The sequence below is a fragment of the Montipora foliosa genome, chromosome 7 (assembly GCF_036669935.1).
Source record: "Montipora foliosa isolate CH-2021 chromosome 7, ASM3666993v2, whole genome shotgun sequence".
NCBI lineage: Eukaryota > Metazoa > Cnidaria > Anthozoa > Scleractinia > Acroporidae > Montipora > Montipora foliosa.
Window position 1 is genome coordinate 18,634,101 of NC_090875.1, and position 17,500 is coordinate 18,651,600.

Below are 17,500 nucleotides of genomic sequence, written 5' to 3' on the forward strand. Positions count from 1 at the left end.
GTGGTGGCAATCAAGAGCAGTTTGAATCAAATTGTGATGAACTTCACCAAAGGCGTTTTTGAGGTCTAGGAGAGTAATGACAAGAGAACGCTGCTTGGTACGAGCTTTGTTAATGATGTCAGCCATTTGAGCAGTATGCTCAAAAGTTCCTGAGAGACCAGGTGTAAAACCTTTTTGAATTTCATGTTCAATATAATTATTAGCGGCAAGGAAGTTGAAAATGGCATTACGGAGGCACGAGGTAAAAACCTTTAAGGGCACAGATTGCAGAGTAATTGGACGAAAGTTGGCAGGGTCATTAACGTTTCCTTTCTTGTGGATAAGGATGATAATAATAATAATAATAATAATTATAATAATAATTATTATTATTAATTATCCAGTTTTCATGAACACCTGCCTCATATTCAACTAATTTCCTCCTAATGTTGATGACAATCTCTTTTCAAAACAAACACAATTACGACGCATAAAATATTCCTAAGCATCATCAAGAGTGAATTAGACATCGAATGCACTCTTGGTTCCATAGAGTCACATTTGAAGCGATACCCCACAACTTATTTATCATATTAAGGCTTAATACTTCAAATTCGAAAGCATGCCAAAAACAATATTCAGTCTTTGCAAGGAATTTTCCCCACAAAATGAGCTACGAATAAAACACTAGCAATTAATTATCAGCATATATGACATGCCACCTCCAAAATGACTTCTCACAATGCAAGGAAATATATGTAACTCAAGTCAGAATGGTAATTTCACATTTTTTCTAGATCTCGAGATTTGAAAAATTACTTTACGTTGATTAAGGAAAAGCTTAGCTTGACTTCCTTCATACCATCAAACATTCTATGTAATGATGACGGGAAAACTTTAATGTTGTTTGTTTTGTTGTATTCATCTGCCTTTCCTCAAATCTCTTCAATAATGTCTCGAACCGGTATTTACTGACGTGCCGGACAGGGCGGAAAAACCGTTCATTGGATGAGCGATAATGACGTAGCAAACCCAGTTACAGCTTAATGCGCGTGCGCGAAGCGGCTGAAATCCAGGAGATCTTGAGGATCTTATGAAAATGGCGGGCGACTGTGATGCGTTCGAAGATGAATTCGCTTATATATTCGAACTTACTGATAATTGAAGTAGAAAGCCATCGCCCTTACGAGGATTCTTGCCAATTATATTGGCTTTTCCAAATTTAATGCCTTCTATAGAAGCCGTTTCAGGTTTGTAGTCGCTGCTGCATGGGAGCACATGCGAGTGCAGATTGATGCCTTCGATCGATTTTCGAATTTGTTCGTCTATTTGGTTGTTTTCTCCAATCTGGTCATTAATTTTCTTTGACAATGTGGTAAAGCTGAGAACCGGGCAACTGCTTTTTGCCGCAGTTTCAAAACTTGTTTGAAAAAGTGGTTCACTTATCGAATGATGACTCTTCATCATCTGCTTCCTCTGGATCATCATCGTTATCTTCTTCCTCGTCGGGTTCAACAGCGTCCATGTCATCACCATCACCTGCCAGGTATCTAAAACAGTGTGTATAAACAAGAACAAAGACCACGGTAAGTAATTATTCATTTACCTTTACCGAATATTCAGTGTGATCGTAATTAAGCTAATTGAAACGTTCAACGTTCAAAGTTTAAATTTTGTGTTTAGTGTTAGAGTGGGCTAGATTACAGAATACTTAGCCCACTTTGATTTTTCCTTAATTGTAATTATTTAACAGACCAACCAGCCTCCTTGCAGCCGTGAGAACGACACACAAAAAAACTGCTGCTAGAAGGCTAATTCAACAATTCAATTCAACAAGGGCCATCTTGAAAATGCTGTTTGACGAAAACTTAATACCGGTATTCTGAACGTTGCGGGGTTCTTGGAAACTTCGTCTCCCGCTACAAGTGTTTTAAACTAGCGAACACCTAAAGCGTTCATGCGGTATATGAGTTGATTACCGAAAATAAGTGAGCTTACGAGTGAGAACGCCAAACTAAATATCCGCAAGTCGAAAATTAAACAATACCAATGTCCTCCTCGTGTCTACTGGTTTAGAGAACAAAAAAGTTGCCTCAATGTGTCTTTCACTGCATGTCTCACTTCTTTCATCTTCCAACAGTACAAAACTGGATTTAAAGTTGAGTTGAAAAACATTAAAGTTAATGTAACTTACAACCCAAGAAAAGAAGCTGTCGACTGTCTTCTTATTTGTCGATATGCGAACGACGCGACAATCGCAAACGGGAAAAAGCAAATTACTAATGCCAATTGCAACAACATTGCAGTCGACAATGTCTTTTTGTATCTTGTAAAATTCATTGGAACTGTTTCATTTCCTTGTTGGTGAGCTCTTTCTTGTGCTTGAGTTTGATGATGACGAAGCCTAAGGAAAATCCTGCTGTAACAGTAGGTGGATATTATCAGACAAAGCAGTGTACTCGTAGCAATGAAAATTTCCCATGCGATGTAGCTGTAAAATCCAAGTGCGACAACTCCGCTGCCAAAACAAACCCAGAAGGCGATAAGAAACACATACAGTCGTCTTAAGGTCACAACTTGTCTGTATCTAAGTCCTAATAACAACGCCAGAAGTCTGTCCACGCTCATGGCAGTTATTGTCCACAATGATACTGGAAACAAAATAGTGCCTCCTATCTCATGCGCAAAATAGAAATCATGACAAATCTGCCACCATTCTTGTACCATGGAGATCCAGTAAATAACGATCGTTATTTCTACGACGCCAACACAGAGATCGCTTACTACCAAATTTCCAAACAATACTTTGGAAGGTGGATGAATCGAGGTTACCTTGGGAAGCGCGAGTAGGATAAGAGTGTTTGCCGAAATTGTAGTAAACGCAACTATAATGTTGACGACAGAAAACCATATCAGTTGCTTGTGTAAGCCTTTGGTTAATTCTTCCGAGCAGAATACGCTAGCGTTGAATGTTTTCATTCTCATTCAACCAGTCACGATGACGCCGCCTGTACAAGAAACCTGTAGCCACAATTCCTTTGGCGTATTATTTCTCTTTCAGGTAAATAAAGCTATAACAGTAAATTTTGTGGACGCGTTTTGGTGATCCCGAGGTATAAATAAGGACCTTACGCAGCCAATATTCTCTTCGCCTTGCGAAGGTCCTATCCTATAGCTACAATATTAAATTACATGAATATAAATAAAATGCGAAATCAACTTGGAAAGGAACTTTACGTGTCTAGTCGATCTAGAGCTGGAGCACTAATTAGGGATACTGTAAATCCTATTCTCATAGCAAACCGTGTTTGTGAGTATTTTACGGATATTGAGCCTAACAGAGCTAAATCAATTCCGGCGTCAGACAAATCTCATATTTGCTTTTGAATGGAAGTTTTATTAATTCATTTTATTCAGTCCGCAACAGATCAAGAAGTCATTGCGATTTGTAGTAGATTTCGATCCCGTACTTCAGCAGGATATGACAATATTCAATAATGTGATACAATTTGAAAGGTCTTTAAAATAAGCAAAATATATTTTTTACTTCATAGGCACTTTATTAAAAGAATTTTTTCATCTAATCAGTGCTCACCACTGACGTAAATGTTACAGGTTGACATTAAGTTCAGGTCCATTTAAATCAAACTAGGTTAAAATAAATCCAATTAGATAAATTTAGATCAAATTAGGTGCATTTAATTAACCTAGGTTATTTAAAGGGATTTCTTTATGGGGTGTGGTTGGAAAAAAAGAGGGGCACGGTTTTTTTAGGAGGGGGTGGGAAGGGGGGGGGGGGGGGGGTTGAAAACAAAACAAAAAAGCCACACAGGACTTGGACAAACTGTTGTCATTAATTTTAATACCAAATCCTTTTCTCCTTGGTACAAGAGAGCCCAGACTCTTCTCGGTCATAGTAAATTAAGAGGCATTCTACAAAACATTTGGTGAAGTTAAAGCTTCCAAAAAGACAAAAGCAAGCAAAACAACCCTTTTTATTGACGACAACTTTTGCAACGATGCAGTGAAGTGGTTAGAAACACGTAATGAAGACAATAAGGACAGAAAAAATCTAACAAGTTAAAACGCAGCAATTATGAAAAAAAAAGGGTGGAAACTGGAGGGTGGCAAAATATTATCCAAGAACGGAAAAAAATTGTTCAAAAATGTCAAATGCACTCCAAGTTCTTTGCCAAGGCCATTCGAATATAGCGCAGAAAGGAAGAGACAAGTTGGACAAGTCTATTAACTCTAACCCCAACCTTAATGCTAAATATTTAAAATCAGTGCTTAGACTTAATAACAACCAAAGTCGTTTTTACAAACTAACTCATGAAAAACATACGCTAACCACATCCCCTTACTTCCAGCTCCGATTTACTTACCAATATATACGTACTTGCTAACAATTGATGGACTTTTTGTTTATGTTTCCTACTTTCAATTTCAACCTAGTTTAAAATTAAATTTATGTAGGTTGAAATCATTTCAACCTGAGTTTCAAATTTATCTGTAAAATATACATCAATAGTTTATCTCTTAATATTGGAGTTGTACACCAAGAAATGGAATTTTCTCGAGTTATCCTATTGTTTAAATCAGGCGATAACACTTTGTTCACAAATTACAGACCTGTTTCAGTTTTACCGGTTTTCTTTCTCCAAATTCTAGAAAGAATAGTCTACAATGGACTGTTTATTTTAAAAAAAACCATGATATTCTCTCTCGGAATGAATATGGGCTTCACGTAAAATCATTCCTCTGCACATATTTTAATTCAATTGCATGACAAAATCTCAATTGCACTTGACATCAAGAAGGGTACGTTAGGCATATTCATAGATCTATCTAAAGCCTATGACACAGTAAATCATGAAATTTTGTTGGACGAATTGAACATTATGGAGTACGTGTTGCTTTACAATGGTTCAAAAGTTAACTTTCTTGTCGAAAACAATTTGTGCAATTCCATGGTCACAATTCTTCATCTTTAGATATAGTTGGGGAGTTTCTCAGGGCTCTATTTTAGGCCCCTGTTATTCGTGGTTTATATTAATGATCTATGTAATGTGTCAAAGGTCTTTGAGTTTATATCATTTGCTGAGCAAACACAGTAAACACCCGCATATAAGAACCTAGAATTTAAGAACCTGTTACTGATCTGTTGAGACTAAAAATTTCATTACATAAGAATCAGGTTATTGTACAATCGATTGTTAGATTTTTAAAATAAATATGACGTTCTTTCTTCGAGTCAAAATGGATGCAGAAAACATATCACTCTACCTCACATGCTTTAATTCAATCATGTATGACAAAATCACATATGCACTTGACAACAAAAAGGTTACGTTAGGCTTATTCATAAATTTATCTAAAGCCTTTGATACAGAAAATCATGAAATTTTGCTGGACAAATTAAAACATAATGGAGTACGTTGTGTTGCTTTAGAATAGTTCAAAGTCATCTTGTCGAAAGCAATTTGTGCAATATAATGGCGTATGCTTCAAAAACGGGCTGTAAGAATAGCGTCAAGGGGTGCTTCCGAAGCTCACATTCATCTTTTACTCGGAAATTTGAATATAATTGAGAGAAACTATATACCGTATGATAGCCCCAAGTGTTTTATGACTGCAGACTCGGACATCTTCCCAAGAGATAGAAACATAGACGCGTGTCGACAGTACGCAAGCCTGAGAGAAACAGAGTTTTTTTGGAAGAATTAGAGAGCGGGAAATTAGTGTTCCAAACTTAAATTCGTTAAGTTTTGACCTGGCTGCTGAAGCTTTCCCAATCATATTGTAACGTTTCACTATCGGATGGCTATTAGAAGCACACTTAAAGTTCGGATGAACACAACTTTAATAACACTACACGATGCTATACAACATGGCGGATCTCGCTCTGAGATACCCATAACTCTGCGCGTTACATAGGTCCACATAGCATACTTGTAAGACACTACATCCCTTCCTTTCCAGTCTTATAGTATTGTAAATAAAACGGCGTGAGAAATAAAACATGACAAAATTTATCAACAAATTGTTTCTATCAATCAAAGTCGATAAACAGGAGTTCACTCAAGCTTTTAAACAGTCCTTAGGCTTTCCTAGAACATAATCCTTGAATCTTTCAGGGGGTCTGATGATGCGCCTAGGTCTCTCTACCACTCCTGGTTTATCTTCAGACTTTGTGTTCGCTGGCACCGATTCAGTGGCTGGTTCAGGTTCGCTCACTGACAGATAGGGTTTCAGCGACGAACTATCTGTCTTGTATACAGCTCCCTCACTGGACTCCAAGGTTACTTGATGATACTTGATGACGATAGTTTTCCTGTCTCCCTAGTAATCTTTATGGGAACGTGATCTCCAGGGACAACGGGACTTGGTACTGCACCACGGTTTCCACCTGCATATGCTTTTTGCTTCAGCTACTGTCCCCAATCTTTATTCCTCATACTTTCATAACGCAAAGATTTCTCTGGTCGCAATTCCGATAGTTTTGTTCTACTCTACTTCCCAAACATCAGAGATGTGTGGCACCAGTGGAGACTTGAGGTGATGAACTGTATGCCAACAAAAATTTCGGTAATTCATCAATCCACCTTTTTCCTTCCGCGGCTGCAATCTTCATGGACTTCAACAGTGTCCTGTTCTGTCTTTCCACCTCTCCATTCGCTTGTGGCCAGAGAGATGGTGACTTTCGATGTTCAATTCCGCATTCCTGTAGAAATCCTTCAAATTCTCCACTCACGAACTGTGCCCCGTTATCAGTCTTTAAGGTGTAGGTAAATCCAAAAATGTCCATCAGGGCAGCACTGATCCTGGGTGTAGTAGCAGACTTCATGACTACCACCTCGAAGAAACGACTATAGTAATGAACAACCACTAACAAATTCTCCCCACCGGGCATAGGTCCCATTAGGTCGGCTGCCACATCTTGCCACGATCCCGTGGGTGGCTCCGTCCTCTGCAGTGGTTCGGGTGGTGAATACTGTCCTGTGACTTGACAGCCATGTCAATCTCGGCACATTCACTCCACATCTCTATCAATTTTAGGGCAGCACACTTTTGTCCTAGGTCTACTCTTCGTTTTCACAACACCCTGGTGTCCTTCATGACCCAATTCCAACACCACCTTTCGCAAACTTTGGGGTATCACAATTCTATCTCCACGTAACACTTGATCTTTTCGCAGCAGCTTCCGTAGAGATTCAGTAACATGTGTGAAAAGTTCGGGACGAACTTTGATGAATATTGGACTAGCTGTACAAATGAGCGCGCTTCTAAGGCATTCTTTGGGGATTGCGCATTCACGACTGCCGCAATCTTCTCTTCGCTTGGTGAAACTCCCTCACGACTCAGGCTATTTTTTGAAAAATGTCAACTTCTGTAATCTGAATTGAACACGTTGCTCCATTTAAGGTCAACCCCTCTATCTCAGGTGCCGTAAAACTGCATGTAGATTTTTATCGTGCTCTCCGGCATCTTTCCCATCAACGATTAGGTCATCAGCTTTGTTTGCCACTCCCTTGCAACCACGTATAACATCGAATATAATGCTCTGATACTTCTCGCGGGTTGAGGAGATACCGAACATGAGCATCTTGTACCTACCTATACAGCACTGTGTGGGTGGCAAATGTGGTGATTTCTCTTGAATCTTCTTCTAGTTCGACTTGGTGGAAACCCCACTTGAGGTCAAGTTTAATGAAAACTGTTGACCCATTAAGATCGTAGAGAGCTTCTTCTATCGTTGGTATCGGATGACCTTCGCGAATGATCGCTTCGTTAACCCTTCTCATATCTACGCAAACTCGTAAGTCACCGTCCGGTTTTGGGGCTACCACGAGTGGTGATATCCGAGACGTTGGTGTCTGGCACTATTCCTCCCACCTTGAGTATAATTTCTCCAACTCTCAGCCCTCAGTCTGAGCATGCCGTCTCGGCATTTCTCGATCAGTTGGTCCCGATTCGTCTCATCCACGTTCTCAAATTCACATGTAAAAATGACCGCCTTCTGCCTTAACCTGCAAACAAAGTGGTCTACTTTCTCATGAGATTGCTGCTCTATTTTCCTGAAAACACGGCGTTCAAAAGGCACGTTTACTTTCGGTGCAAAATATCTATCCAATAGCTCCACAGCATCTTTGTAGTCTCTTAATTCTTCTTCCGTACCGGCAAGCGTGTAATACAAATCCTGAACTTCTTGTCCTGCAATGTGCAACCAGAGATCTAGAGCACCTTCTGAAGATCTTCCACAATCACTTTTTCCAACACATATAAATCGAACGAGCGTTTCCAACGGTTCCAACGTACCCATAAAGTGTGGTGTTCTGCCCTGGGTTCGAAACAGGGTAGACTCCGTACTTCATTCGTCCGGATCGCTTTTGGCTGACTTGGCCCGGCTGGTTGACTGGTGTTTTGTTCACTCATTACGCTCCAAAATTCCGTAAATCCCGTGCTCGTCGCCAGTGTAACGTTTTACTATCGCATGGCTATTAGAAGCACACTTAAAGTTCGGATGAACACAGCTTTAATAACCCTACACGATGCTATACAACATGGCGGATCTCGCTCTTAGATACCCATAACTCCGCGCGTTACGTAGGACCGCATAGCATACTTGTAAGACACCACACATATCGCCAATGATCTCGCCAGCCACAGACAAGTTGCTTGTCACAGTTGCACCAAGATAGGTAAACTTTTCTAGCCTGATTTTAGATTCAAGTTGAGGCTGAAGGCACTGCACGATTTAGACTGGAGTTCTGCCTGACTGTTAGTAAGTGAGTCCACGGATGAGTACTCACCGTACTTTGCTTTTTTGCCTTGAGTTGACCTGAAATGAAAGTACAAGGGCACTTGAAGTTGTAATACAGGAGACTCGAGAAAGCACACCAAAAGTGTTGGTGCAAGGACGCAGCCTTGATTGACGACCCTCAAGAGAGAGAAAAATGTTCTGACGACGATCCATCATGGAGAGAAGTAAAAACTACCATATCAAACAAGTCTCAGTGTAACGAGGACAATAACTTATTGACTTGGTTCGACATAGTATTTAAAGTAATAATGAACAGTGTTACAACTGATTTTCTGAATTAAATACCTATGTATAGAACAGAAGTCTGGAATAAATACAAAACGAGTAGCCTGACAAGCAAAACGTCTATGTTCCAGTGCTGAAATACTGGGAAGGAAAGGGAAATATTTCTCTACACAATGGTTACTTCTGAGAGGGCGGCGCCGTATCATTCTCCCCCAAAAATGGTCAGATGTATTAAAACAGCGGCAGCAATGGGTGTCAAGACATGCGTCAATGCGGTCTTCTTAGTCTGGTGGTCGGGGCTCTCCCAAGATAACAAGAAAATTGTGCACAACTGTAAAGGGATATCGCAAGGAAGGCATTGCTTAGCTTATTTCGAGCGAACTCGAACTCCGATAACTAGCTTTATCCATTCCTTAAGGTTTCCCATGGTGCTCTTCAGTTCAGCAATGCTCAAACCAGTGTCATTTTGCAGCTGGTCTACATATGTTATTACTGGTCTTCCTTTCTTACTTGCGCTATGCTTTGGTTCCCAGAGAAGTAGTTCACTTATCACCTCATCCTTTCTTCTCCAACAGTGTACTATAAACCGTAGTCTCCCGATCTTTAGTGTATTTGTAATCTTAGGAAGATTGCCGTACAGTTCCTTATTGGTTTTATGTTCCTTTCAGGGAACTCCAAGAACTACTCTGAGCATTCTTGTGTACGTGCTATCTAGTCTATTCCTCATCTTTCCAGTCATCGTCGAACTTTCAGCACCATAAAGCAGTACACTTTCAACTTTGATCCGAAAGAAACCTACTTTGAGATAGTTTTGTAGGTTTGATTTCCACACTTTCACCATTTTGTTGAGTGCACTCCAAGCTTGTCCAATCATTATATTGATGTCCTTTTCACTGGATTGTATCCACGAACCAAGATATTTGAAATTATCTACTTGCTTCAGTTTGTTCCCTTCCAATGTGACAAGATCTCCTTCAGGTTGATCGTACAGCATGTATTCCGTTTTCTTGTAAGTAACATGCAGACACACTATTTTCGCAGCAAACTCCAGTCTTAATAAGAGTTGTCCCTCTTCAAGACAGTAAGGAATTAGGGCAAGATCATCTGCGAAATCAGTGTCGGTGATGTATGTTTCTACATGACGGGAGCTCTGTTTTGGTGTAAGCTTGAACCCAGTGTGTGTTTCTCTAGAAGCTTCTCTAAGGGCATAATCCAGGGCAATGATAAATAGGAAAGGTGCGAGTGTGTCTCCTTGCAGAACTCCCGCAAGAATTTCAAAGAATTCTGTATCACCATCAGGAGTTATCACCTGTGCTTCGGTGTCCTTGGAGAGTATGCTGATGGCATCCACTATCTTTGTTGGAATTCCATATGTCTTCACGATCTCCACCAATTTCCCACGATGAATCGAATCAAAGGCTTTACTGAAGTCTACGAAAGTCAATATTGCAGGTAGCCGTGTATCTTTTATTCCCTCTATGAGTCTTCGCAAGGTTAAAATTTGTGATAATGTAAATCTACCCGTACGAAATCCATTTTGGGTCACTCTGAGCAGAGGACCAAGATGAGGTCTCATACGATCCAGTAGAATCTTGTTATAGATTTTCGCAGCAGTGACAGTTAAGGATATACCACGATAGTTTCCTGTGTCACCCAAGTCACTTTCTTTGGTAGTGGTATTATTTAACTCAGATATTCGGTCGATCACACCATTTGAATGTTTTGTTGCAGATGTCATGCAGTTGTTGATTTAAGGCACCAGTTTTCCAGACTTCTATTGGTATGTTGTCGAGACCATTTGCTTTGTTATTTTTGAAACCTTTGATACTTTTAACCAGTTCTTCCATGGTTATGTTATCCGTGTTCATGGGAAGAGGTTCATGTATTATTGAAGCAGTTAGTTTTATTGTGACACTGGGTGGTTGACCTAAAAGGTTTGAGAAGTGTGTCTTCCATTTGCTGACGCGCTCTTCAGGACTTTTAGCTTTTTTTTGTCCCTTGTTTGTGCCCTTTCCTCTTGTGAACTCGTTTACCGTTTCCCATACAAGACCGGAACGCATTGAACCAATGAAAAAAACTAAGATTTCCAAAAGACCATGGATTAGGGTTGGCGTCAAAAGACATGAAATTGCCCCAGACTAGCAGATTAAGAGAATATTCAGCAGTTAACGTTACCTTTTGTCTTCCTTTCACATTCTTGAGTGGGTTGGGTGGGTGGGTGAGGTCAAATATGGACTGATAGGGGCTTCTCTCAGGCTGAGGTCCGACCTTATCCCCGAGAAGAAATGTAAACCGCCATGAGACTGTATGTGATATTCGCGGTATTCAAATCTATTACCACTGCCATTTAAACCAACATAATTGATGGATTGTTGTTTTTCCATGTTATCATTTTCGATGCCAGGTTTTTCTTAGACCGCGAGAAGTCTCTCTTTTGCTCTAGAATCGTCGAAACGAACGCTTGCGTTGAGCTTTCAATGGCTGAAGCTGTGGTCTCAAATACTGCGGGCGTTGGTTACTCTACCCAACGCCCGTGGTATTTACGACCCGCAGTTTCAGCCATGCATTGAAAGTTCGTTTCAACGAAGCAAAAGAGAGACTGCTCGCACTCTAGGTTTTTCTTTAAGACTTGGACTAATGTAGTGAAGTCCGCCTACTTAAGTTTGTAGCAGAAATCCTGATTGCCTTGTCACAATAATTCGTGTAAAGGAGGGATTATCCATTCCAAAACACTCATTGTAAAACTTAATTTTTTTACTGCAATACTTTATTATAGTATTTTGCTAAACAACACAAAGTAGTGACAAATACCGAGAACGGATCATTACAAACCATGTTCAATCAGAGGGGCGTTGATATCTGCAACGCGGATATATATTCGTAAACGCGCTATGCCACAAACAAATTCAATTCATTTGACTTCTATCAGGTCTTTGCTATCTTGTCAAGGCACTTCCAGACTTAAATTTCGTCAGTCAATGTATCAAAAGCCTACATAGTCCCGTATGTAAAATGAAGCTTGAAATATTACAAAAGATAATCTGTCAATCAAGGAATATTAATTCGTATCTTTGTAGATGCCGCAGCTTCCCGCAATAATTAAAATTTTCCCATGAGGGCAAGGTGGCTCAGCAGGCCATCTCGAATCTCACATTTAACAAGCGCAAATGGAATATTTTCAATTAATTTTTTTATGTATACGTATTCTGAACTTTAAGGTACTTGGAAATTTCACTTCTCGTCAAAATGTTGTTTCAGCTTGGCAACACTTGGGGTTACCACAGGGATAAGCCAATTAGAACGCTAGGAACACAGTATCAAAAGATAAATAATTTGACATTCAGTAAATAGATATTCGCATCGATTGGACGGTTTGGAGAAGCAATGAGTTTTCTAAATGTGTCTTTCACTGCTTGTCTCACTTCTCAGTTTTGATATTAATCCAATGACAGTGAATCTATTTTTAAATCAAAGCTAACATCACAACTTTTTGTCTTAGCTTATGGTCAATGAACAGTTTTTATTTCAATGTGCTTATTATGATGATGATGATGATGATGATGATGATGATGATGATGATGATGATGATGATGATGATTATCCAGTTCCATGAACACCTGCCTCATATTCATTTAATTTCCGCCTAATGTTGATGAAAATCCCTTTTAAAGTAAACACAATTACAACACAGAGAATTTTAAGAAATAACGCGTTTTTAAAAAAATACATGTTTCAACAGAATCTTCTGTCATCTTCAGTTTGAGTTACAAAGTGCAGAGTTTGATATATAGTGTGCGCAAAATGCTACGAGAAACATGACAATGAGAATATCCCTATCAAGAGTGAATTAGATATCTAATTCACTTGGCTAACGAACAAAACACTTATGGAAAAACCTTATTAAAGAAATGTCAGCAAATATGACACTTCAAATTAAAAATGACTTCTCAAAATACAAGGAAATATATTTAATGCAAGTCTCTACATGAGATTTGAAAAATACTTTATGTTGATTAAGGAAAGACTTAGCCGACTCCCTTCATGGCCTCAAACTTTCAGGTTTATGACGGGAGCGCTTTGTTGTATTCATCTGGCTTTCCTCAGATCTCTTCCATAGTGTCTCGTTTCTGCTGATGTGCCACACAATATTTTCTCGCAAGTTCACGGCATAGTTTGTATACACCAAAGCTAACTGCACTCAGTAAAAATTATCCAGTGAATGCGACTTGGATATGAGTCGGAAATGACCAATGTGATCAAATTCAACTAGGGCCAATGGAGTTTATTTTTACGAAAACTTCATACATTCTGTACATTTTGAACTTTGCGGGGGTTCTTGGAAAGTTTCGTCTCTCGCGACAATTGTTCTTAGCTCTTGAACGCTTAGAGCGTTCTTCCAAGCAGGATATGAGATGATAATTGAACTTAGGTGAGCCAACGAGAAGGCCACAAGCGAAATATCGGCAAAGTGCGAGACTTAAACAATATTAATTACCTCTTTGCGTCTATTGGTCTGGAGAACAAAATAGTTGTCTCAATGTGTCTTTCACTGCTTGTCTCACTTCGTTCATCTTCCAAAAGTACAAAATTGGATTTAAAGTTGAGTTGAAAAACATTAAAGTTACTGTGACATGCAATGCAACAAAAAAACTTGACGACCGTTTTTCTTTAATTTCTCGAAACGCGAACGACGAGAGAGCTCCATACGGGAAAAAGCAAATTACTAATGCCAATTGCAGCCACATTGTAGTCGACAATGTCTTTTTGTATCGTGTTATATTCAATGAAACTCTTTCATTTGCTTGTTCCTGAGTTTGTGCTTGTGCTTGAGATTGATGATGACGAAGCCTGAGAAAAATTCTGGTATAACAGTACATGGATATTATTACACAAAGTAATATAATGGTAGCCATGAAAATTCTCCATGCGATGTTGCTGAGAAATCCAATAGCGAGAACTGCGATGCCAAAAGAGACCCAGAAGGCTATTAGAAACATATACACTCGCTTTACGGTCACAACTTGTCGGTATCTAAGTCCTAATAACAACGACAAAAGTCTGTCCACGCTTATGGCAGTTATTGTCCACAATGATACTGGAACCAAAATAGTGCTCGCTATCAGATGCGCAAAAAAGAAATCGTGACAAACCTGCCACCATTCTTGCACCATGGAGATCCAGTAAATAACGATAGTTACTTCTACGACGCCAACGGCGAGATCGCTTACGACCAAATTTCGAAGCAAGACTTTGGAAGGTGGATGAATCGAGGTTACCTTGGGAAGTGCGAGTAGGATAAGAGTGTTTGCCGAAATTGTAGTAAACGCAACAATAATGTTGACGACAGAAAACCATGTCAGTTGCTTGTGTAAGCCTTTGGTTAATTCTTCCGAGCAGAATACGCTAGTGTTGAATGTTGTCATTCTCATTCAACCAGTCACGATGACGCCGCCTGTACAAGAAACCTGTAGCCACAATTCCTTTGGCGTATTATTTCTCTTTCAGGTAAATAAAGCTATAACAGTAAATTTTGTGGACGCGTTTTGGTGATCCCGAGGTATAAATAAGGACCTTACGCAGCCAATATTCTCTTCGCCTTGCGAAGGTCCTATCCCATAGCTACAATGTTAAATTACATGAATATAAATAAAATGCGAAATCAACTTGGAAAGGAACTTTACGTAAGTGTCTAGTCGATCTAGAGCTGGAGCACTAATTAGGGATACTGTAAATCCTATTCTCATAGCAAACCGTATTGTTGAGTATTTTGCGGATATTGAGCCTAACATAGCTAAATCAATTCCGGCGTCAGACAAATCTCATATTTGCCTATTTATGAAGGCAATACTCTCTTCGTTTTGCTAAGCGCCTTTACTGCAAATTAAAGTGCAATCTATCCTAGTCGTCACCTGAGATTTCAAAGTCATTTTCTAAAATGAGAACCTGTTTAACTTTTAAGGCTAACCTGGTTCTAATGTAAGGGGGATCTGAAATAAAATTTTTAACCTGAATAACAGGTGTTCTAATATGCGGGTGTTTACTGTATCAGTGTCATCAGCAAATAATATCAACTCAAAGACCTTTGACACATATTACATACATAATTAACATAAACCAAGAATAACAGGCCTAGGGGCCTAAAATAGAGCCCTGAGAAACTCCACAACTAATATCTAAAGATGAAGAATTGTGACCATTATATTGCACAAATTGTTTTCGACAAGAAAGTTAACTTTTGAACCATTGTAAAGCAACACCATGCACGTACTCCATAATGTTCTAATTCGTCCAGAAAAATTTCATGATTTACTGTGTCAAAGGCTTTAGATAGATCTATGAATAAGGCAAAGGTACCCGTCTTGTTGTCAAGTGCAATGATTGACATTTTGTCATTCAATTGAATTAAAGCATGTGCAGTAGAAATCATTCTACTGCACATGCTTTAATTGAAAATTGAATGACAAAATGTCAATCATTGCACTTGACAACAAGACGGGTACCTTTGCCTTATTCATAGATTTATCTAAAGCCTTTGACACAGTAAATCATGAAATTTTTCTGGACGAATTAGAACATTATGGAGTACGTGCATGGTGTTGCTTTACAATGGTTCAAAAGTTAACTTTCTTGTCGAAAACAATTTGTGCAATATAATGGTCACAATTCTTCATCTTTAGATATTAGTTGTGGAGTTTCTCAGGGCTCTATTTTAGGCCCCTAGGCCTGTTATTCTTGGTTTATGTTAATTATGTATGTAATATGTGTCAAAGGTCTTTGAGTTGATATTATTTGCTGATGACACTGATACAGTAAACACCCGCATATTTGAACACCTGTTATTCAGGTTAAAAATTTTATTTCAGATCCCCCTTACATTAGAACCAGGTTAGCCTTAAAATTTAAATAGGTTCTCATTTTAGAAAATGACTTTGAAATCTCAGGTGACGACTGGGATAGATTGCACTTTAATTAAACTGCACAGATCTTGTTCAAACTTATTTTGTTATAAACGTTGCATTTTACATGTGCCGAATCTAATGCAAATGAGAAAAGCCTATCGTTTTCGCTCATTTGTATTACATTCGTCACTTGTAAAATGCGACGTTTATAACTGGCTTAAGAATCAATTTAAGAACCTAGATAGCCTAAAACTACTGTAAATAGGCCTTATCACGGTTTTCGACGCCATCTTGACGGGTAGGCAAAGCGGTCAGAAATTACAGTGTTTGTATGGGAATCCGATAGCAAATAACTTCTTCCAAAATTGAATTTTACACTATTTGTGAATCAAAACGTTAAAATGCTAGGTAGAAGATTGTATCCACCAAGTTTGAAGGATGTAGCTTTCCTATGAGTCGCTGAGCTCTTTTTTTTAATTTTCCCTACATTAGTCTTAAAATTTTTTCCCGCGAACTGCGTCTAGACGTTTGTCTACCCAGCCAAATTTACAGACAAATGTGTGGAAAATTCAAAAACTTAACTGAGCGTCTTCTAGCCAAGCTACATACTTCAAACTTGGTGAATACAATCTTCTACCTCGTATTTTAACATTGCGATTCAGAAATTGTAAAAAAATTCAATTTTGGAAGAAGTTATTTGCTATCGGATTCCCATACAAACACTGTAATTTCTGAGCGCTTTGCCTACCCGTCAAGATGGCGTCGAAAACCTTTTTTTTTTATAAGAACCTATTTTGCCTAACCTGGAAAAATCAAGGTTCTTATACGAGGCCGGTGTTTCCTGTATCTTCTTTTTGCTCTCTGATGCTTCTTTTCTTATGGAAGTTGTTAATTTAGAACTGAAAAATATAGCAAGTTGGTTGGTAATTTGTTCACAAAGTACAGACCTGTTTACGTTTTACTGGGTTTCTCCAATTTTCTCAGAACTGAGGATAGTCTACAACCGGCTGTTTAATTCTTTAAATAAATATGAGGATACTCTCTCAGAATCAATAGGGATTCAGAAAAAATAATTCTACTGTACATGCTTTAATTCAATTGTATGACAACATCTCAAATGCACTTGACAACAAGGAGGTTACGTTAGGGCTCATTCATAGATCTATCTAAAGCCTTTGACACAGTAAATCACGAAAACTAGGGCCGTAGCCAATATGAGGAAAACCGAGCCGGCACTTGCCTCAGTCATTTTTTGGTGATTCTTTAAAATAAAGCGTGATTCCATTTTGTTTTTAAAGTGTATTCATCACAAACACCTAAAATACCTACGAGGATAATTTAACCATGGACATATTTATTATAGGTGGGTTCATACCAGCGGAATAAATACACCTTAAGTATACCCGAGCTCAAGTATACTTAAGATTGTCCATGTTTACTTACCGTGATGAGCGTTCATATTAGAATTCAAAGTATGCTTTCAAGGCAATCGTGTTGTCAATCAATATCCCGCCGCACAACATGCTTGATTGACGTCCGTTTCCGGAATGTGTTTTGATAGTAGATAAGTAAG

General features: G+C 38.9%; 1 protein-coding gene across 3 annotated transcripts in view; it reads left to right on the forward strand.

The window, feature by feature from the left end:
* The first annotated feature begins 1,428 nt into the window (after window positions 1-1,428).
* The window catches only part of LOC138011039 (tripartite motif-containing protein 2-like), a 24,591-nt gene continuing 8,519 nt past the window's right edge, over window positions 1,429-17,500 (forward strand). The window contains exons 1-2 of one of the 3 annotated variants that reach the window (XM_068858050.1): window positions 1,438-1,565; window positions 10,760-10,808. The gene's annotated coding sequence lies outside the window, so the exon portion shown is untranslated. Of the gene's footprint in view, window positions 1,566-10,759; window positions 10,809-17,500 lie in introns of all 3 variants that reach the window. The other 2 variants (XM_068858052.1, XM_068858051.1) reach the window with 2 other exon arrangements.